We start from the raw sequence: 21,006 nt of genomic DNA, 5'->3' as shown, positions 1-21,006 counted from the left end.
GAAGTTCTTGTCATATAGGTCTTTCACTTCCGTGGTTAGAGTTACACCAATATATTTTATATTATTTGTGGCAAAAGGTGTTGTTTCCCTAATTTCTTTCTCAGCCCTTTTGTTGCTTGTATAAAAGAAGGCTACTGACTTTTTGGAGGTAATTTTGTATCCAGACACTTTGCCGAAGGCACTTATTAGCTCTAGGAGTTCTCTGGTAGAATCTTGGGAGTCACTTATGTATACTATCATATCATCTGCAAATAGCTATACTTTTACTTTTTCCCTTCCCATTTGTATTCCCTTGATCTCCTTTACTTGTCATATTGCTCTGGCTAGAATGTCAAGGACTATATTGCAGAGATAAGTTGAGAGCGGGCAGCCTTGTCTTGTCCCCGATTTTAGTGGGATCACTTTATGTTTCTCTCCATTTAAGTTGATGTTAGCTATTGGCTTGCTGTGTATTGCCTTTAATGTGGTTAGGTATGTGGCTTGTATCCCCAATCTCTCCAACACTTCAAACATGAAGGGGTATTGGATTTTATCAAAGGCCTTTTCAGCATCTAAGGAGATGATCCTGTGTTTTTTTTTCTTTCAATTTTTTTATATGGTGGATTACATTGATGGATTTTCATATGCTGAACCATCCCTGCATTCCCCAAATAAACCTACTTGGTCATGGTGGTATTGTTGATGTGTTCAGTTTGCAAGTATTTTATTGAGTATGTTTGCATCAATGTTCATAAGGGAGATTGGCCTGAAATTCTCTTCCTTTGTTGGACCTTTGTGAGGTTTAGGTATCAGTGAGACTGTGGCCTCATAGAATGAGTTTGGGAATGTTCCTTCTGTTTCTATTTTGAGAAATAGTTTGAGGAGCATTGGCATATTAGTTCTACTTTGAAAGTCTGGTAGAATTCTGTGCTAAAACCATTTGGCCCAGGGCTCTTTTTGATTGGGAGGCTTTTAATGACTGTTTCTGTTTCCTTAGAGGTTATAGGTCTATTTAAATTGTTAACATGAGCTTGATTTAACTTTGGTAAGTGGTATCTATCAAGAAAACCATTCATTTCATTTAGATTTTCCAATGTTGTGGCATACACTTTTTTGAAGTATGACCTAATGATTCTTTGGATTTCCTTGGTGTCTGTTGTTATATCCCCCTTTTCATTTCTGATTTTATTAATTTGGATACTATTCCTCTGTCGTTTAGTTAGTTTGGCTAAGGGTTTGACGATATTGCTGATTTTCTCTAAGAACCAGCTTTTGGTTTTGTTGATTCTTTGTATTATTCTCTTTGTTTCTTGGTTATTGATTTCAGCCCTGAGTTTGATCATTTCTGGCTGTCGACTCCTCGGTATGTTTGCTTCCTTCTTTTCTAGAGCTTTCAGGTGAGCTGTTAAGTTACTAGTATGAGCTCTCTCCACTTTCTTTATGAAGGCACTTAGTGCTACGAACATTCCCCTTAGCACTGCTTTCATTGTGTCCCATAAGTTTTGGCATGTTGTGCCTTCATTTTCATTGAAAGTCTTCATTATTTTTTCATTTCCTCCCTGACCCAGTGGTCATTAAGTAGAGAGTTGTTTAGTTTCCATGAGTTTGTAGGCTTTCTGTTCTGCTGTTGAATCCAGCTTTAATTCATGATGGTCTTATAGAATACAAGGTGTTATTTCAATTTTTTTTATTTGTTGAGGCTTGCTTTGTGTCCAAGTATATGGTCAATTTTGGAGAAGGCTCCAAGAGATGCTGAAAAGAAAGTGTATTCTTCTGTGTTTGGATGGAATGTTCAATAGATACTTTAGGTCCCATTGACTCATGATGTCATTTAGCTTTGTTATTTCTCTGTTTAGATGATCTGTCTGTTGGTGAGAGAGGTGTGTTGAAGACTCTTACTATGAATGTGTGAGGTTTGATGTGTGATTTAAGCTTTAGTAAAATGTTGGTTTTGTTTGTTTGTTTGTTTGTTTTATAAATGTGGTTGCCCTTGCATTTGGAGCATAGATGTTCAGAATTGTGATGTCTTCTTGGTCAATTTTTCCTTTGATAAATATGAAGTGCTCTTCTCCCATCTCTTTTGATTAACTTTGGTTGAAAGTCTATTTTATTAGATATTAGAATAGCTACTCCAGCTTGCTTCTTGTGTCCATTTGCTTGGGAGACCTTTTCTAGCCCTTTATTCTTTGGTAATGTCTATTATTGTTTCTGACTTGTGTTTCTTGTATGCATAAACAGGATGCATCCTGTTTACACATCCATTTTGTTAGCCTGTGTCTTTTTATTGGGTAGTTGAGGCCATTGATGTTGAGAGATATTAATGAACAGTGGCTGTTGATTCCTGCTTTTTTGATGTTGGTGGTGGTAGAGTGTCTGTTTGAGTGTGTGTGTGTGAGTGTGTATGTATATGTGTGTGTGTGTGGTGTGCCTCCCCTCTTTTGGTTTTGCTGTTCTGGGGTTATTTATTTCCCATGTTTTCCTGGGTGTGATTTGCCTGGTATTGGAATTTTCCCTTTAGTATCTTCTGTAGAGCTGGGTTTGTGGCTAGGTATTGTTTAAATTTACTTTTGTCATAAAATATTTTGTTTTCTCCATCTACGGTGATTAAGAATTTGCTGGGTATAATAGTTGGGGCTGACATCCGTGGTCTGTTAGTGTCTGTAAGATATCTGCCCAAGCCCTTCTTGCTTTTAAAGTTTCTGGTGAGTAATCACGTGTAATTTTGATAGGTCTACCTTTATATGTGACTTTGCCTTTTTTTCTTGCAGCTTTCAGTGTGGTAGAAGGTAGATGATAGTACGTCTCTAGGGTTGTAGGTAGAGATCTTGGTCCCAGATGGCCTCAGTTCTCTGGTTTTCCTGATGCTCTCTGATCCTGGTTGCTGCTTACTGCTTCGTGCTGTTCTCCAGGGCCACAGATTGGGGTGGGTCCTTGGAAATGGTTCAGGCCTGGGAACTGCAAAATGATCAGCAGCAGCACTACTTCTTATGCATTCACTTTCATTGCATGCTATTGATTACAAGGGTCACAGCCCATTTCAACTCAAGGGGAGAGGTAGTAGGCCTAGCCTTAAAAAGGAGTATCAAAGAACTTGCAGCCACTTATCTAAATCTACCACCTCACTCATGAAAGACGTGCCTAATACAGGACAGTGAGGAGGGATTTAGGAGTCAGAAAGACAAGGTTTTACATTCAAGCCCTGACATTCTTGCACATCTAATCTTGCTTGATCCTATTTCCTAGCTTTAAAATGAGAATGAAAGCTTTTATAATTGGATTATAATGAGAGTTAGATGAGCTTATGTCACAGTGAGCTTATTACAATGCTGAACACATAGCTTAATAATACCTCCCTCTTCTTATCCAAGTTAAATCAAATTGTTTACTTATCATGATGTCCTATGATACAGAAATGTCTTGCAATACACACATAATTCAAGTTTTTCTGCTGTACATTAATTTTTATTCTAAAGAGATATTTTCAACTTCTTGAAGTTAGATTTTTTTTAAAAGGGAGAAACCTTTGAAATAATAAATACCACAGCTAATAAGAGGCAAATTTTTTCCTGTACACATAAAAGACAAGAGAAAAGGTTAAAAATTAAGTCAGTGTCAAGAGCAAAGCAACACACATAGCCAGCTTGCTATGCAGAAGGACAACAATGGAAGAACTCATTGGCTGTTTGACACACACTTTAGGGACTGTGCATTTCTTGGTGGAAGGCAGCTTCCAGTGCCTCATGTGCCAACGTTAGAGATGCCACACTGTGGGAGGTTGCTGTGCTTTGAAAGGCAGAACAAGATGAAGGTGCCATCCACATTGGCTGGATGTTCCAAGTAGTAGCAAAAAATACTACAAAGGGGGTAAATGTGCCCTTAATGGCAAACATAGTGTAAAGGAAGCCACAAGTCACATATAAGAAGAGGATACAGCAATTTATGTTAGACCTTAAGAATCCAAGTTTAAGGGATGTCAACATTGAGAGCAGAACTACCCGCAATAACAAGAAGGAACCGGCCTAGATTTCAATCAACAGCAATGAACAATATGAAGCTCTTTCAGCTGCAAAGAAGAACAAAGCTATCTTTTTGCAGGGAACTGGATGCCACTGGAGATCAGATTAAACAAATTAGGCCAAGCTTAGAAAGACACATTTTAGCATGTTTTCTCAAAATATGATAACCTAGAACCCATGCACAGATGTAGCCCATGGCAGTTCAGTGTCCAAGTGGGTTACATAGTAATGGGAAGAGGGACTGTCTCTGACATAATCTGATTGGCCTGCTCTTTGATCACCTCCCCCTGAGGGGAAAGCAGCCTTACCAGGCCACAGAAGATGACAATGCAGCCACTCCTGATGAGACCTGATAGGCTATCGTCAGATGGAAGGAGAGGAAGACCTCCCCTATCAGTGGACTTGGGGAGTGGCATGCATGCAGAAAGGGGAGAGAGGGTGGGATCGAGAGGGGAGGAGGGGCTTATGGGGGGGATACAAAATGAATAAAGTGTAATTAATAAAATAAAAAAAGAAAAGAAAAAATGTATATAAAAGTAGAGGTAAAACTGTCTAAAAAGCAGACTAATGGGAGGAGGCAGGGAAGAGGTGTGAGCAGAGGGGAATCAGCTCAACTTAGGGTATTCACGAATGTGAAATTAAAAAAAATAAATAAAAAGAAAACCAGGATTTCTCTCTCCCTTCATTCACCCTCTTATTATTTACATACACTATGTCATTCAGCCTTCTCCGCCAACAACCAAAACAAAACTATTTCAATATCGGAAGTCAACGCTCCTCTCTCATAGCCGGTAGCATTAAACCACCCTCATTCCTCTCCAAGAAAACACCTATCTCAACCAGTGGGAGTGTGGCAAGTTTTTTACTGGGCTCTCAATTTTTAGTCCCCAGTCAAACAGCCCAGAGACACATACAGCAGAGAGATGCTAAGAGTTCTAACATGCCCAAGCCATGCAAGGCACCATGCAGCGGCACGGAAGCTAGTGCCCAAGTCTCACGTGACTGGTGGAGCATGAAACAACCTTCTGGTCTGAAAACAGGCAGCAAATGACAATGAAACTGCTTAGGATACTGTAGGACTCTAGTAATGACTTACATCAAGTTCGTAGAATTTTCTTTTTTTTTTTTTTTTTTCCATCGTTTCAAGCGTACTGTTCCAGCATACAAGTCCTAGGCTTGAAGTGCACTGTTAGGGTCTGAAAGTTGAAAATCCAAAAGTAAGAAAAGTTTCTGACGCTTTAATGAGGTTTCACCAGCCCTTGCTGGGTGATGTTGGGAACCTTAGGTTCATCTTGGTTTATCAGTAAAATGGAAATTGGGGTTTGTTGACTTCCGGGGTTCTCACGAGGTCTAAATGAGACGCCAAGTGTGCGCTTAACAATCTGTATGAACAAAGCACCCGATAATAGTGTTGCAGGTCTATAGCAACTCCTCCGTGGGGTAAAATGCGTGATGCTCAGACCGGTCCTTAAGGGTTTGGATTTAACCAAACAATAAGAGCAGTGCTAATACTCACTTCCCAAGTGATTCTAAGGTTTGGAACTCAGGTTAGGTCAATTTCTGGGTTAAAAAGCAAAAATTTAGGTCGTGCTTTATTTTTTTTTCAAGATATCTTAAAGTGGAGTTTTGTTGTTTGTTTTTTGTAACTTAAGCCAGATCAGACTCTTGTGAGGTTGGTATTAATTATCGCACGTCACAGTTAGAAAGTGGAGTCCTTGCCTATGTTCTCAGAGATGACAGCAAATCCTGCTGATTCCTCCAGTCCAGTGCTCCCGGCTGCTTCTGTTTGTGTTTTGACCTTCATTTGAATCATCAGTAGATGGGTTTTATGTCACTGATATAGCACAAATAGTGTGACCATCAGTAACTTATAAATAATGTATTTAATAGTCAAAATGTATATGCCTGTATTTACATGCATATTTGTGTGTGTGTTTGTGTGCATGTGTGTATGTATGTGTGTGCTGGTGTGTGTGTGTGTGTGTAAACTTATTAGTGTGTAAACTTACTAGCTTCCAGTTTGTCTCTTTCTTCATTCTCTCCATTCTCTTCATTAAGGAGAGCTGAATTTGCTGGCTTTAGAGACTCAATATTAAAAAATCCTTCATATTTCTAGCTCAGAGACTTTTCACTTTGTCTTGTTTTAATTAATTATAATAATCACATTAACCATCAAGGAGACACCCTAACTTTAATTAACTAGAGAAATATTGGCAAGAGACTTAATTAAATGGTAATCAGATTTAAGGCAATGTTATTAAGATGTGATTAGAATGTCATAGTTCATTATCCCGAAATTAAGTGTATCAAGAAACAATTGTCTAAGCTTTCAATTTATTTTTCATCATTTATAAAGAAAAACTTGAGTCAGCACCTCAGAGAATGTGAGCTGGATTCTTAGAACATTTTCATAACAGAAGGCACAAGGCATTCTTGAACCTTGTTGTGACAGGGAAGGACCCGGGATGAGGTGCTGGGAAAAGGCAGCTTCTTCTTTTGCCTTCTTTTGCCCCTACACTTCCGGCTTCTGACTTCTACTGCGTTTCTACGAAAGCCCTCTTCTATGAGGGCTTTGTGCTCGGCTAAGACTGAAAGAAACCCCTCTGTCATCTGCATTCTGCACCCAAGGACTTGCTTCCTTTGATGTCTGCTTCAAGGTTATTCATATCATTTTATTTCTGAGGTCTTCTCACCTGTGGGCTGGGATATAAGGTTCTCCAGAGAAGTAAACTAGGTATTTTTGTTTGTTTGTTTGTTTTGGAACCTTTCACTTTGGAAAAGAGTAAAAGGGTAACAGCAATGATATAGTTTATAAGGTTTGTAAAGAACATTTGTCTGGGCCCCATGGTCAAGCCTTTGATCTATAGCTCCTATGTTTAATTTTAGACCTGACCGTGGAGGCCTTCGAAAGTAATGGTCCACTTCAGAATGACGGAGATCACCAAGGACCATGAGCTTTATCCGAGAATAGTTTCTGTCCATCAACTTTACACCGTCTTCAGTTGCAAATACTGACCTAGCATCAAGAAGTACTCACATGCTATTGGCTATCATTTCCCCTGGAACTATGATGAAAGAAGAAAAAAAAAACATTCTCAAATTCCTTGAAAGTCTTTCAAGTTCCTTTTTAGATGATTTAATTAAATATATTTTGGACTTTCTAAGATCTTTGTATTTTAAACCTTTTAATGTTTTTGAACTTCACGTCCAGAGAGTCTTCAGCAAAGATGAACTCTTTTGATATCGCCCTTTTGGGCATATCAAGGGGGTCAAAAACCCTAGAACCCACCCACTGCTTCTTAAGGATCCATGTGGCTCAGGACCAGTAAGAGACAGTGTGTTGCTTCCTGAATCCCAAAGAAGGGTTTGAGGTCAACGGAAACAGGAACAAGGAACAAGGAAAACTGGGTGGAAATAAAATGAAGAACAGTTTTTACATTTCAGTTTCTAGTTCAGAACATTGACCTCAGGGTGATTTGGCACCAAATCTGAAGTGTAGTGTGAAAGCATCTCTGACGGCATGGAAGCTATACATTACCAAGCAATGCTGTACCAGGAGGTACCAGAACGGTCATGAAACCTTGGGAATGTATATCATATGGACTTAGTGTCAAGTTCAATCCCCAAGAATGGAAATTGGGAGGTTTCATACATAATGTGTTTGGTGGAGGCCAGATACAACCCATGTTTCAGGAAGTGATAAAAACCAATTGAGGCGGGGTTGGAAGCAATTCTGAATGGGAATCGAAAGTACGTGGTTTTAATGATTTTTAAGTGATTATAAAACAATTGAATTCTCTTTGAGGTTTCTCTACTTCCTTACCTACCCATTCTCCAGTTTAAAATTTATAGCAGGGGCTTTACTGTGCACTTTTGCTATCTGAATCTGCTAACGCCCAAACATGCTGAAGATTAACATCAGTATGTGTAGTTTTGTGTTGTAATTTTACGGTAAGTTCAAAAGCCAGGCATAAATACTCAGGCTCCCAAGTTCTTCAGCATCCCATGCACAGTGAAGCATCATGTTTCATTTTCACTCCTCAGCTCTGCTGGCTAAGATCTGAAGCACACATCTACTTTCTAAACTAAAATTATTAACTCGGGCATTTCTAGCTTAAAAATTCCTTCTGCAACTTTCTTCAGTCTTTGGGGTCTTTTGGTCCATAAAGACTCCATCTTCTCTTTTTTATTACTCCTGTTTCACTCTTTTAATTTTTTCTGGTGTCTGTCATACATCTTTTATAATATCTTAAGAAGGTGAGAAAGCAGATGCTGAGACTCGTAGCCAAACTTTGGGCAGAGTGCAGAAAATCTTATGAAAGAAGTGGGAGATAGAAAGACCTGAAGGGGATAGGAGCTTCACAAGGATAGTAACAGAGCCAAAAATATCTGGGTTCAGGGTTCTTTTCTGAGACTGATACTCCAAACAAGGACCATGCATGGAGACAACCTAGAACCCTTGCAAAGATGTAGCCCATGGCAGCTCAGTCTCCAAGTGAGTTCCTAGTAAGGGGAACAGGGACTGTCTCTGACATGAACTCAGTGGCTGGCTCTTTGAGGAAGACAATGTAGCCAGTCCTGATGAGACCTGATAGGCTAGGGTCAGAGGGAAGGGGAGGAAGACCTCCCCTATCAGTGGACTTGGGGAGGGGCATGGAGGAGATAAAAGAGGATGGGATTGGGAGTGGTTGAGGAAGGGGGCTACAGCTGGGATACAAGATGAATAAACTATAATTAATAAAAAAATTTTAAATAAAAATTAAAAAAAAAAGAAAATGTTAAAAATCTTTGCTTTTATGTCCTCCCACTTGTAACCGGCAGATGTTTGCTGTGAAAGCCATACATGCTACTGTATATACTGGTGTTTTTATAAGCTCATGATCACAAATACCAGTTTAGTATTTCCTTTATATTACATGTTTTAATCACTAAGAATAAAAAAAGCCAGGCTCTAGGCAAGAGGGCAATCACTGTGTGGATGTCAAGAAAAAAAACAAAATCGACAGCTTTCAATCAATGATGTTAGAATTGCAACATAAAACATAGGACACTCAAATAAATTTCAATGTCAGTAAGTTTCGGCATACAAAAGTGCAAAATATTATAATATACATACTCGTGTGAAAATATTCATTGTTTGTCCAACAATAAGTTTAATTAAATGTCTTATGCGTTTATCTGCACAACCACTTTGGTTGCAAGATAGAAAACTGGGCTAGAGAAACACAGCAAGTTTCTCTATACTACCAAGGGCCTGGATTCCGGTGTCACTTGTGGTAAAGTGGTAAATGTCTGCACAGGATGTGGAAGAGTCCCCACAGGACAGGGCAGGATGAGTCAGAAATAGCCTGCTGCCCTCATGTTATTTGGCGGAATGTTCGAACTCCATTAGGGTTACGGTAGCTGGCATAAAGCACAGAAAGTACTTTAAAGGTGATAAAGAGGTTTCAACTCTGTGCTCTTCCCAGTGTCTGGGGAGCGGGGAGAAACGGGATCACATTATCACGCAGGTGTCGGGTGCTTTTATATCAGAAAGGCAAAGCCACTCCCAGGGAACACTGATAAAGATGCTTTTTAGAAGAGCTAGGTTCCTGTGAGCAGAAACAGGTTAAGTCTAGTTGTTTTATTTACGAGGTCAGAGGTTATTTCTTGGGATACTTTCTTATTTCGTACAAAGTAAAATCACAATCTGGATTTCAGCATTTCTTCCTGCCGTGACTTTCTCCTGCGTTGTCATCACAGCGTGGGAAGGCTGGCTTGAAAGCCCAAGATCTATGTTAATTTTGCTGTAGGTAAAAGGATTCCTCTTCCTCCATGGTGGCTTTGCAGGGCACAAATAAATCTCTCTCTTAAGCTGCTCTGTCACAGCGGTGAGCAAGGTAGCTGGCAGATGCCAAGCAGCGGCGCTCTCTAGAACTACCCACGATTCCTATCTGGGTGAAGCAAAAGAGGCCCGCCCATCTGACTGGCAGCATAATTGCTGTGTTAATCTCTAAGGCTCTGAGGTTCAAGAGCAGTTTATACACTTAAGGCTGAGGGCGACGTATCAGCGAGAATCATCAATGGGCAGCCTCATTGAGGGCATGGTGGTTAATTTTTAATTGTCAACTTGACCCACATTTTTAATCATGCTGGAACTCCTGACTCTCAGACCCAAGCGGCTCCAATAGACTCCAGGGTACTGGGTATTCTCCTTGCTCGCGTCTCCATAATCTCTCCGTCTTTCTATCCTTCCTCAATACGGTTGGCAGAAGTTTTACGTTAGAGGAATCATTTGAATTCCAACTTGAGCATCAGTGAAAACTGTCACGTATCCCTTGACTTCCAACATTATACTTCTAAGGGAAAGGCCGGATCAGCATTTCCGCAGGGGTCAGTGGTTCTCGAAAATCCCCACAAGCACCTTTCTTAATTTTGAGTGAGGGCTCCCCCCCCAAATTACTACTTCTCAGAGAATAGGCCTGATACTGTTGAGAGCATCTTTAAAACGTAAGTCTTGTGGGAGCGCGCACCTGCAATCCTAGCATTCAGGAGGCTGAGGGAGGTGGCTATGAGTTTGAGGACAGCTTGGCCCATGGTTCTAGGCCAGATGGGCAACACAGAGGGACCATATTTCAAAATGAACAAACAGAAAAACAAAATAAGCGTTTAATAATGCTGTAAGGTAAATTCCTCTCCATTTAAGAAGCCCGAGTTCTAATATATTTAATATTACCAAGTTGGTTTTCCGTTTTAAATAATTTATTGAAGAATTTTTATTAAATTCTCCCTTAAAAAATAAACATCAAGAGAGCATTTCCTATTAGATTTTCCATAATCAAATAATATTGTAAAATTTTAGTCACATGATAAAATATTATACAGAATTTTATCACTCTAATTTTAGTGTTTTTATCTCTTTTTATGTATTTTTATCATTTAATGTATTACGGTAATAGCATGCCTACATTATTGGCATATATATTTACTTTTGGAACTGTATCATCCTCAATATCATGATTATTTTCTCTTTAAAATTAAAGGCCACTGCAAGAAGCAAATCCAAACTTATTACCATTCAATGTTTACTATGGTCCATTTTTTTGTCCAGGTATAGGGAGCTTGTGAATCAACAGATAATTAAAAAGAAAAAGAATCATTCTTGGAGGATGTACAATGTGTTCCCATGAGCAAAAGCAAACATCAAATTCCAGAATGGCATACATAATAAAATATAATCAAACCTGTTTCGTCACTACTTCCACTGGAAATTCTAGACAACTCAGAAAATGAGAAGGAATATGAGGGAATACTACGAAAGGGAGGAAACATGATATTTCCATTTTGATTCTCTGACTCTTGAACTACTTGAGAATTAATGAAGTATTCAGAACAAGGGTTATTAAACAACTGAAGTCACATGTGTCTACATGTACTGTTAACATGTAATTGCCAGGCGGTGGTGGCACACGCCTTTAGTCTCAGAGCTTGGGAGGTAGAGACAGGTGGATCTTTATAAGTTAGAGACCAGCCTGGTATACAGAGCTAGTTCCAGGATGGCCAGGTCTACAGAGAGAAACCCTGTCTCAGAAAACCAAATAGAATAAAATAAAGTGTATGCATGGTTTTGTTAGAAGTAAAATACACAGGATTTTAAACTCTCTAAACATACCAGCAATAATAAGTTAGAAATTTTAGTGGGAAAATTATCATTGCCAATAATAGGAAGATATGAATTAGAAATTGACAATAATTTGTGAGCCTACTGAAGAAAATGTTATCATCGGAAACAAAAAATATTACTAAGTTAAGCAAGGATGTACTCTAAAGGTATCAATTATGGCATAGTTACCTGGTAAATTTAGCACGTTTTTCTTCTGGTGTTTGAGATAGGGTCTTGCTGCGTAGTCCAGGCTGGCCTTTGCACTCAAAGTCCTCCAGCCTGTGCCTCCAGAACACCAAAATCATAGGTATATGCCCTGACACAGAGATACGGTTTATTTCCGGAAATTATGGAAGTGGATGTGATTTTATATAGAAAAAATGATCTTAATAAAAAAAAGTTAAGAAAACATTGAGGGGCTGGAGAGACAGTTTAGCAGCTAAAAACACTCACTTCTCTTGCATAGGAGCCAGGTGCACGCATCTCTCTCTCTCTCTATCTCTCTCTCTCTCTCTCACACACACACACACACACACTGTGGCTAACAGCCACCAGTAACTCTACAGGGGATTTGAAGCCTCTACCGGCTTCTGTATGCATGTGGTGCACAGATCTACATCCAGGCAAAACACTCATACACATAAAATGAAACTAAATAAATCTTTAAAACGGAAACATCGAGTAAGAAAAGTGATAATTGGAGTTCACACTTACACATAATCTTTTGAAACAATGAAAGTTAGTGTGATTCTGATATCCTAATGTAAGGCATTTGTGATGCAGAATATAAGACTACACAATAGAAACAAAGACTTATTGTTGAGAACATTGTAAGGGTAATGTTTCCCAATATGACAGATAAAAGGTACGTTGCTTAATAAAAGAGTCAGGGAATATAAATTTACACCCTACATCAAAACCGTTTTATATCTGGATCAAGGAGTGAAGTAAGACTATAAGGCTATGAGAAGTCATATGAAGAAATAACTAAAAATTTTGCGGCAGAGAGGTCTATGAAGGTTACTGACACACTAACAAATAACTATAAATGTTGTTTTTAATATTTACTTACTCAGTGTGTGCCTGCACCATGCCAGGTGTGTAGGTCAGAGGATGACCTTCAGGAGTCGGTGGTTCTAGATATCAAACTTGGACCATCAAGTTTGGCAGCTAGTGTCTGTCCTGCTGAGCCATCGCAACAGCCAGCAACCCTGTAAGAAAGTGCACGCTTCAGTTCCCGAGCAAGGAAGATATTTGTGTTAGGTACCGTCCTTGCTCCTGAGCGTGTGCAGACAGTTTAAGTAGCAGCACCACATCAGATTTGGTGTAAGGATGAAAAGCTTTAAATGAACAGAAGATATTAGGGGACTAAGAGGTCTACAAGGTTCTTACACCCTCAGAGCCGCTGTATCTTCTATAAACTTGCTGGAGTGCAGTCTTGAATTCTATTCAGCGTCTCTGTTGACCCGTTCTGAAAGAAGCCATGACCTAAGGGGCCCATACAGGTAGGAGGTGCATTTGGAGAGTTTTATGATTCCTATGTGTGATGACATTTTTCCAAGTCTAGGCAATTAGGGTGCAACAGTTCTAACACTTATTTATACCAACAGTACTCGAACAATAGATCTCATTAATCGCTATACCTATGTGCTAGATGCCAATCTCCCCATCTCTCCAAGACGAGCATTAATGTGCTCTTACTGTTTACTCAATTATTTGAGACATGATTTCACTACATAGCCCAGGCTGGCCTTGAACTTGTGATCCTCCTGCTTCAGCCTTCTTAGTGCCAGTATTACAGGCCAAGGATGCTTTTTAAACAATCTTCTCTTTTCAGAGTTTAGCTTCTCTCAGGCATGCTGTATGCTTACTTTTTGCTCTGCTTTGGAAATTCCCAGCATTTCCTCAGAACTGCTCTCACTCCCATCACCGAAACTGTCTAACTGAATAGATTTTCAGAATTTCTTGCTTTCTCAAGGGATCTCCAAGTTTCTTTTTAAAAACCCCCCTTTCTAAACCGAGGCCTTTCTAAAATACTTTCCCTAGCTTCTGGAATTCCATTTCCTCTTGCTTTTCTTTTCCTGTTGTTCTCTGCTTGACCTCAGCCTGTGGCTGCTTGTGGGTTCTTGAAAGTTTATTGAGCTGCCTCCTTATGCTCATGGCTTCAGCTGCTTGCAAAACTGTGACTGCTTATCTTTAGAGTTTTAGCATTAATGTGTTCACCGACTAATACTGTCTCACAGCCAAACTCTGCCTGTGTCCCTGGTTGGGTCCTGACAGAGATGGATCCAGGAAAATGTCTTCAGTTGTCTAAGCGAACAGCTTTGGGTCTTCAGCTTCAGACTTACAGTTTATAGTGCACACATTGCTCTACTTTCATTTCACCGTGTGGGATTGTAGAGCTAAAACATTGTGTATGGATTACAGGGTCCTTAAAACAGCACAACTAATTTACAGAGGAAGAAGTAGATTCACACTGTGAATTTGAATCCAGCTTGGGCTACATAGTGAGTTTCAGGCCAGCCTCAGCTAAAGTAAGATCCTGAACTTGGGCTACACAGTAAAACCTTACCTGAGAGAGAGAGAGAGAGACAGAGAGGAAAAAGAAACAGTATGACAGCACATTCTTGTAACCCCAGCACTTGAAAGGTGGAGGCAGGAGGATCCAGACTTGGAATCATCTCTGGCTACACAGCAAGTTTGGCTCTAGCCTGGAGTTCAGAAAAACCACAGACAAAATCAATACAGAGAAACAATTTAATACCAGTTTGCTTTTCTTTTAACCTCTAATAGGCAATGGCAAACTTTATTGGTCTGATAGGCCGGCTATGAGGCTCAGCATCCCCTCAACCCCCTGCAGGTAGGGTCCTGTGATGGTAGACTCTGGGAAGGAGTTCAAGGCCAGTCAGGATAAGACACCGCAGCTGTGGGAAAACCAGCCACCCTGTCCTTGTTCAAACTGACCGACCCTAAATTGGAGGAAAAGGAGTCCTCAAAGACTTAACAACCCACAGCCTTGGGTTTTCCCTCTCTACTTAAAAAGGCTCCCTCTCTCTCTCTCACCTGTGAAAATACTGGGGGAACTTTGAGATGGTGTGTAGGGTTCTCCCAAACAGACTGCAACTCTCAGCTTTGAGCAAAACATTGTAAAAACGTGATCCTTCCTGTGTCTTTTCCAGAGACCTTACCAGTCCAGAATAATCCTCCTTCACAAGGAGGCCTCCTTCTCCTGTGCTGGCATACTACTTCTGCGCATCTGTTTTTGTAGGTCCCCTCCACTTTTACCAGTACAACCCTGGCCATCACTTTTCCAGCACAAGACTAGTGCGTGCCCTTCCGGCGCCGTCCCTCTCATTGGCCTTCCCACTTTCAATCTTCCTGGGTCGTCTTCTGTTTGTCTACATGGCAGGGACCTAACGTCCCTGCTCCAGGCAAATGCTTACCTATCCTGCCCTGTTCAACCTCACTGCCTCCACCTGGCCTCTCCTAATCACCCCCCCCCACACACACACACAAGCCCAGTTTCCTTTTCTAATGCTCAGCGACAGAACCCAGGGGCACATCAGAAAGACACACAACACCACACCACACCATGCTGTCTGATTCACTGAAGATTTTTTTTTTTTTCTTGAGTGTCACATTTATTGGCTTGTGGACCAGAACTATGCTTGGCTCTTGTACATCACAATCTTACTTTTTAAAAACATATAATAGTTTAAAATTTTCCTTGTTTTTTAAAAATAGGTTTTTAAAAAAGATTTATTTATTTATGTGCATGAGTGCTCTGTTTTCATGCACACCAGAAGAGGGCACCAGATCTCATTATAGATGGTTGTGAGCCGCCATCTGGTTGCTGTGAATTGAACTCAGCACCTCTGGATGAGCAGCCAGTGCTCTTAGCCTCTGAGCCATTTCTCCAGCTCCCTAAAATTTTTTCTTAAGTTGTAATTACATCATTCCCCTTTCGTCTTACGGAGAGACTGTCTTCACTGGGAGGGGCACTGCTACAAACGGATCAGCGTATCGAGCTTCCTTAACAAGTAAGGCTCTTCACCGTAAGGAGGAAAGCAGCCATTTGTTCGTAAGCCTCGCTTGCTTTACCAAGATTTGTGTTTGCTGCCTCTGATACCTTAAAGTTTAACATTTTCACAGTGTATGCACTACCGACCCTTTACCAACATCCCGCACGGGCTGTCCAAAAATTGTGTCTTTTGTGTGTGTGAAGTAGAATGTCATGACGGTTATTATGCAAATTCTTTCAGCGGAAAGAGCGCGCATCCCACAGGTGTATGTGTCCTTCAGCTTTCCAGCTTTCGCTCAAAAATCAAGAGCAGTTCTCTAATTCCTGCGGCACATATTGTATATCCTACAGATTCCTCATTATGGTTTGAAAATGGAGAAGAAGAATGTGCTTTCCAGGGCTGATTTGGGTGCTATGTCTGAAAAACCCTGCAGATTATCTCTTGATCCCAATAGAATGAGGAAATCCCGGGAATTGTGGCGTGCTAGAAGCATGCTGCGGTTGACTTACCACTGCATTTGGACAATGGCCAGAAGGGGCTGGGGACACTGAAGGTGGCATGAACGAGGCCACGATCTCCAACCTGACAAAATAAATACACAGCAGAATCTTGGGTGGAAGTTAGGAACACTACGCCTCTTCTGAACACACACACACACACACAATGTCACAGACAGCCCTTGGAAGCAGCTCTTCTCTGCAGCCCAGAGGAGAAGATATACTTACACCCAGCAATATTCCCTGAGGCCAGAAGCTCCTGGGAAGGAGGGCAGCTGGGTCTGAGAGTGCCTCATCCTCATTGCTCTACCTTCCGGTGTGGTGAGAGTGAGACGGACAGGAAGCAGAAACGTATTTCTTTGATGCAACTATGGTACCTAGTGCCTTTTCTCTCCCATGTTTCCCTGTTCCAGAATTTCCAGTCACGTCCTGCAGAATGCCATGGTGCTGGTTTTGTATGGGGGTTTCACTGACACCACTACGTTTTAAAAAGAGGTTACAACTCTGAATGTAATACTCAACTTATTTCCACAATAGGATTTGCCCTTTCTTATTTCAAAATAAAGAATATTCTCGGAAACTTTAATCAAATCATACATAATACTATACAATTGAAAATCAAGACCTAGAACCTCTGCTCAGATGTAGCCCGTGGTAGCTCAGTAACCAAGTGGTTTTCTCTAGTAAGGGGAACAGGGACTATTTCTGACAGGAACTCAATAGCAGGCTCTTTGACCTTCCCACCTCCCAAGGGAGGAGCAGCCTTGCTAGGCCACAGAGGAGGACTTTGCAGCCAGTCCTGAAGATACCTGATAAAACAGGGTCAGAGGAAAGGGAAGGAGGTCCTCCCCTATCAGTGGACTTGGAAAAGGGCAGAGAGGAGATAAGGGAGGGAGGGTGGGATTGGGAGGGAATGAGGGAGCCAGATACAACTGGGATACAGAGTCAATAAAATGTAACTAATAATTCAAAAAAAAATATGACTGAAAATTAAAAAAAAAAGAACAAGAAAAAAAAAAATCAAGCCAGTGAGATGTCTCAGCAGGTAAATTCACTTCTAAACCTAAGTAGCTGATTTCAATCCCTGAGACCCACACGGTGAAAGGAAAGAACTGATTTCTGCAAGCTATCCTCTGGCCACCACATATATGCCACGACACACACACAAAAGCTAAGTAAATAAATATGTATTACATTTTTTTGAGACAGAGTTTTTCTGTGTAGCCTTGGCTGCCCCAGACTCCCTTTGTAGAGCAGGCTAACCTGGAACTCGCAGGGATCCACCTGCCTCTGCCTCCCCGAGTGCTGGGATTACAGAAATGTGCCACCACACTCGGCTATGCAATACATTTTTAAGTAGAAAAAAAAATCACTAATCTCCCATCACTTTGGTACATTTTACTACAAATAGAAGACTGTCTCATGTTGGTGGAATGCGTGGTAAGAACAGAGCTAAAGGCATCTTAAGATTTGGCTGCATTTCTGAATGTGTCCACATACAATGCAACACACATATATGGACAGATAGAGGCCTCATGACAAATATAAATAGCAATGTGCTAGTGTCAGTGAACTCTAGTCAGGACTTGATGCTATTGAAAGGATGACTTCCCTCCATCACCCCTCCCTGATTCCTCTGTCTTTTTAATTAGTCTTCTTGAAGAACATGGAGCCTTAGGCTCCTCTGGGAATCTTAGTGGATGCTGGAATCCCACACGTCAGTTGCTGAGAATGCATACTTTCTAGTATGTGAGAAGGCAGGGCGATAATTGGCTAAGGAAGAACTGTTTTTAATGTATTGTTAATTAGAGACTTAATTATTCTTGTGTTTATTCATTCAATCAACAATATTTCTGAGAATGTTTATTGAGCCCAACTGTGTGTCAGAGGCTTACCAGAGAACACAAATGACGGATCCTGTCTCCAAGGACTGTGAATGATGCTAACGTAACCAGGGGACAGAGATAAAAAATGGATAAATACATCAATGACAATGCTTGCTCTTTGATCATTTCTCCCTAGTGGGGCGACCTAGGGGGCCAGCCCACAGAGGAAAAGATCCAAGCAGTCCTGCTCAGACCTGATAGGCTAGGGTCAAACAGTAGGGGAGGAGGACTTCCCCCACCGGTGGACTACAAGAGAAGGATAAGGAGGAAGAGGGTAGGAGGGTGGGACCGGAGTAGATGAGGGAGGGGACTACAATTGGGATATAAAGTGGATAAATTTTAATAATAATAACAGTAATAATAATAACAAAAGAAAGAAATTAGTGAGGAAGCTAAAGGAGTTCTTAGCAACAGAAGGCTTTGTCATGAAGTTGGATAAGGTTGCCAGGCACAGCTTTATTGAGAAAGGGACATTGAATAAATATTCAAAAGAGCTGAGCAAGTGATAGAATGATATGCTTTTCCGAAAGTGAGTGCAAATGCTTCGACAGATCCAGTGTGCTGAAGTGGAGAAAAGGGTAGGAAGAGATGGTATTACATAGCGAAAGGGAGATCAGATCAAGAAAAACCCTTCTCTCTCACTGGAGTAGAGGAAAGAATGGGGGAGGCAGAGTGATGTCACACAGTGAATGGGCGATCAGATCAGGAAGAAATCACTACCCCTCAACTTTGGCTATTGAGTTTGAGTGTAATGAAAGTTGTTAGCGGCTCCGCACAGAGGAAAGGCACGTGGCATCGCTTTGGCTCCTGAGTTAAGGACAATTGGGGAAATGGATGGTAACAGAAAGCTGGAGACAGCTGAAGAGCCTCTTGCACTCAACCAAGGGAGATATGAGAGTCAAGGGCATCATGGGTCAGGGTGGCAGCCCTGGAGATAGAGCTTGGGGTCTCGGACACAACTTCAAGGTTGGAATGTCTTGGTTTATCCTGGAGGTAATAACAGCTGTCACCATTGGCCTGAGCGGTGGGGCTTGTCTAATGCAGAGAATGCTGGGCAGGTACAGATGCTGAGAGAGAGAAAGTGGAGGAGAGAGAGGGGAGGGAGGGAGGCAGCGGGAAGTTCAAAAGGTACCAGAGCTGCTTGTTTATAAAAGACACACGAGGTTATGTGAGAGAAGGTGCTCCAGATGAGAGCTTTCCAAGGGACCCTTGTACCATTCCTGTGAAATAGGTTGAGTGATTTCCGCTTTATACATAGTAGGTGCAGCCCCCAAGGAAAAAGCTGGTGATACGCAGAGAGATGTAGTGACACTGAGCAGTGAGTTCATGTTTAAATAGAAAAACAAACAAACAAGCAAACAAACAAAAAACCCTTTTCATGTGAAGCAAAGGATACGAGGGACACAACCAGACAATTTTAGGGTTCTGAAACTCACCTAAGATCTTTGTTATTGAAATGATAAAAAAATTTTTAGGAAGTGAGAAGGATCACAGTAGGACCAAATAGAAGGGAAATAACTGAGACAGCTACAATGAGTTTGTTGACAGGAAGTCTCCCCTACCCGTCGTCATTGAACTTGGCAAAATTGAAACTTGAGAACAATGAGGTCTGTGCCAGGGGTTCACCAGTGAGTGTTTGAAGAACTGCCTCCAAGGGAAGGGTAAAATTGTGGAGGAAATTCTGTAGAGGAAAAGAAACAGCAAAAATTTGAGCCATGATCAGGACGGAACAAGACTAGTATGTGTCTGAGGAGGAAAAAGTAGGAAGCCCATATGTGCAGAAATAACAAATAGAATCCTTCAAAATCAATCAGCTCTTATGATGTTGGTGTGAGGACTTTCACTTCAAGGCTTTTTTCTCTTTTTTTCTCTTCAAGGTTTTAAGGCTAATTAGTAATTCATGTACCCCATTAGCTTTAGAGATCATGTTCGCCATTAGTGGAACCGAGCAGTGGCCTTAGCAGAGAACAATAGAATGAACTAGAAAGGATGAAACTTGAATTAGAGAAGCAAAACTCGGGCAAGTGGGGTGGGAGCAGTAATTATAAACGATACAGGTTATCAGAGGAGAAAGACCTCTTACTTAAAGAAAAGTTGATCCTCAATTTGTAAAAGCCTCAAAAGGCTGGCAGAGTGTATGCATATGGGTAAAAAGGAGGCAGAAATGAGCTACCTATCCGGGTGCCACAGAAACCCCCAGAATTTTGCCCTTGCATGAGCATCACAGTGTAGGACAGAACTGTCAGAGGACTCACTCTACCTGAAGATGTTAGGCAGGCAGTGTTTGTGGAATTGGCACCAGTAGACCAGCAATGAGATGCTGAAGCAGGAAGGCTCCTGAGTTTATAAACACCAATTAAACAAAATAAGATAAAATAAGATGTTATGGTTTAGTATAGGCATAGGGTTATTGTGTAATTCAAATGCCGATTTCCATACGCCTCCCACTCCCATATCTGGTTGTAGTCCTTGTTCTGAGAAACTCCTGTCTCAATGTTGTATAAACACCGCTCCCCAGTTGACTGCTGATATGCTAATAAAGCAACTTACAGGCACAATCACTGAGCAGGGGAAAGAATGGGCTGGACTTCCTGACAGCCAGGGGAGGAAGAGTTAGAGGAGGAAGTAGTGGATTCAGAGCTAGGGGAGAGGTCCAAGAGATATCAGGAGAAGGAGCTGGAGCAGAAAAATACAAAGTGCAAGTATCTCTGGGATGCACACTAGGAGGGAACCAGATTAGCTTAGAGGGTTAAAAATAAAGAAATAACTGCTGGGTTATTATGTTGTGAAGCGTGCTTATTATTAAACAAATATAAAAGAGTCTCAATTATTAGTATGATATCTGGGTTAAGAAAGAAACCAAAAAACAAACACAATTCAATAAAAATAACTTAACCATTTAGAATGATTTTAAACATTGCTCAAGGCTCTTGAGTTGAAGTCTTGAGCTCCAGCTGACTCTGC

Source organism: Meriones unguiculatus, chromosome 11 (assembly GCF_030254825.1).
Source record: "Meriones unguiculatus strain TT.TT164.6M chromosome 11, Bangor_MerUng_6.1, whole genome shotgun sequence".
NCBI classification, from domain to species: Eukaryota; Metazoa; Chordata; class Mammalia; order Rodentia; family Muridae; genus Meriones; species Meriones unguiculatus.
The sequence above is the reverse complement of the archived record's forward strand: the minus strand, read 5'-3'. Positions refer to the sequence as shown.